The sequence below is a fragment of the Amia ocellicauda genome, chromosome 6, assembly GCF_036373705.1.
Source record: "Amia ocellicauda isolate fAmiCal2 chromosome 6, fAmiCal2.hap1, whole genome shotgun sequence".
Taxonomy (NCBI): Eukaryota; Metazoa; Chordata; class Actinopteri; order Amiiformes; family Amiidae; genus Amia; species Amia ocellicauda.
This window is the reverse complement of record NC_089855.1, coordinates 40,279,848-40,283,069: the sequence shown is the minus strand read 5'-3', so window position 1 is coordinate 40,283,069 and position 3,222 is coordinate 40,279,848.

Genomic DNA, 3,222 nt, shown 5'->3' with positions numbered 1-3,222 from the left:
TTGTGTTATGAAGAGGAACGATTTCTCAACTGAATTGAAAGACTTGCCTGCTATCGAGGCGGTAGACATAAGCAACTACCTTGTCCTCCAGACATCCAAGAAAAAAAATAAAAGCATACAAAAATATGGAGACATACAACTGTTTTGTTAGTGGTTGGGTCCACGGTACCAAGGTGTTCCACAATGAGTGTCGTTTGGTTTTCGCCCGGGTGAGTGGCATTTATTTTTTTGTCCTGTGGATTATAGCAACAGACATTCAACGCCTTTCTGTGTTAGCGTTACGGTTGTTTACTGTACGTTCAGGTTAACCACTCTCAGTTGCGCACAAATTCTCGGCCAATCCGTAACCGACATTCCATCTTTCTAGAGCCAATAACGTAGCCGCGATCCATTTTGCAAAGATGGACAGAACCAATCCCGTTGCCGTATTCCATCTTTGCAAAGATGGACAGAACCAATCCCATTGCCGTATTCCATCTTTGCAAAGATGGCCAGAACCAATCCCGTTGCCGTATTCCATCTTTCCAAAGATGGACAGAACCAATCCCGTTGCCGTATTCCATCTTTGCAAAGATGGACAGAACCAATCGGGTGCCAGTATTCCATCTTTCCAAAGATGGACAGAACCAATCACAAGCTTGATATGCGCCAGGGGCATGTCTCGCAACAACTCGCCATCTTCAGGTTACCAAGACAACTGCACGTCACTCCAGCGAAAGAATTATATTTTACTGAGACGAACTCTGTTTTACTGCGACAAACTCTGTTTTACTGCGACGAACTCTGTTTTACTGCGACAAACTCTGTTTTACTGCGACAGGTAATACGTTCCATTTCTTAATTATATTAACCTAATGGCCGTAATTAACCTAACTTGACAAGTGGTGATTAAAAGCTAAACTCACGCTAACACGATTTTTTAAATCCCTACCGATATTTAAAATGGTGGGGTGCTCGCACTTAACAACAGGCAGGATTATTATTGATACTCAAAATAATGTAACTTTTATTTTTGCGTTCTTATAATGACTCTGACCGAGTCAAGTCTTTAATATGAATCGTGTTTGAGATGCTCTGGGCCCCCAAATCTGCTGGGTTTTGTCCCAACCGAACTCTCAATTACTTCATTGAACCTTAATTGAATTAACAATCTGCTTAGATATTACTTTTCAAATTGTGTAAAAAAAGAGTTTGTTCTTAATTCTATACTGAACTTAAAACCCCTACAGTTTTACATTATTAAAATGCTCTGATTAAGAAATTATTGATAGTTACTTCAATTAAGGTCCAATTTAGCAATCGAGAGCTTATCATTTGGCTACTTTACACTATGGCTACAGCATTTCAGGGAGTAATGACAGATGCTTTTAGCTCACATTAGTTACTGTGTCATCTCTTGTTATTGGCCACTGCTGTGTGTAAATGAGTGAAATCACTCAAACTGATTTTTATCGTGATTGTCTGTCTGATTTATATCATTGAGTTTATCGAGTGGTTTGGATCATGTCCAAACAAAAACCACACAAGGCCATGGGGGATGGGGAGTGGATGTCCCGCCTACGGCGATTTGCCAGCACAGGGGTTTGGCCTGCCGATGCAGGCAACAGACCTGCTCCGCGCCAGAAGAGATGGTATGACATCTTTCAGAGGGTATGTATTGACAATAGATAATGGGAAACCCGGTGTAAAGCCATGTAACATAATCTAAATGTTTCTTCCTAATGGACAAACGATTAATGTCTTATTGTTATACATAGAGAAATGCCCAATTCAGGTGTGTGGACAGGCGACTCTATTTGGTGGCCCACAGAGTTACCGGTGTGGATTCCATCCTAAAAAGGTAGTCTTGTCCAGGGTTTTCAACATCAACCATGTTGCTGTAGGTGGGAAGTTTTGATTTTGTTTTATTGTTATTTTTCAACAGGCTACCAGTGGACCGCCTGCCTCCACGTCTGCCCCAGCTCCTGCCCCAGCTCCTGCTCCTGCTCCTGCTCCTGCTCCTACGCGGCCTTCACTGACCATGTCAATGGTAATAGATTATTCAACTTGTCATATAGGCTAGTGACAACTGTCTCTAAATGGTGGTGATGCAAACAGCACCAGGGTTTGAGAGCACAGATAGAAAGTGGCCAAGTGTGTGCATCAATGGTATGATTTCAAATGTGTTTTCAAAGTAAGTATGTATTATTTTACATGTATATTATTTTGTGCTTCCGCCCTTCCAGTTTACAAAACCACGATTTGGGGGCTCCCATGGTGCTGCAGCAAGGCCCACTCTGAGTTCCCCACGGAAGGCTGTTCAGGTACATGTAATAAACTTAATCAACTTTATCATTGCTTTTGTTTGTTTGTTTACCTTAAAAATGCTAATCTATGTATCCGTTCTCAAAGCCCCACTCCAGCCCCTCTGCTAGGGCCTCTGTAAGTACTGTCTTCTTTGCCATAGATGGACTCTATTTTTAGTGAATACTGAACTTCAATATCCATGCCTTGTCCGAAACAAAATTGTGTCAATTCGTATCTGTAATGTTTTACTGTTTTTTAATTAGATTGAGCTTGTTGCTTCTGCTGCTCCTGCCCTGGCTCCTGCCCTGGCTCCTGACCTAGCTCCTGCTCCTGCCCTGGCTCCTGCTCCTGCCCTGGCTCCTGCTCCTGCTCCTGCTCTGGCTCCATTTTGGCTGCCTGGTAAAATGAGGGCGACAATCCCCTCTCAAGATCAGAGGTGGATTTCCTCCGCCCTCTTTCACGCGGGCAAGCTGCGGCCTGATGTGAAGCTGTGGTATGAGCCGCCAGTCCCGTCCCTCATCTACCACCAGGCTCCAACACCAGACCGATTCTTCACACACAGGCTGCTGATATGGATGCCCTATCACCTGTGGAAGGTTAGGGTGTTCTGTCCTGACTGTGGGAAGCAGCTGACCGGGTATGGGGCCCATAAGAGGGCGCGGAAGGTCCTGGACATCGACAGGTACTACCTGATGGTGACGGAGACACTCAGGTGCACTGTGTGTTGCCTGAACTACCTGTCTACCAGCCAGACAGTCCTGGAGCAGCTGGACCTGCCCCGCCGCAGGATGTTCCGGCTTATCCTGACGCGCAAGTGAGTTCCAATCTACAGGCCTTATATTGAATATTCTAATAAAATATGCATAATATGATTAATCTTCTTAGGGTGTTTTGAAAAAGACATGGAATGAATCACTTATACAAATCTCTTTTTTA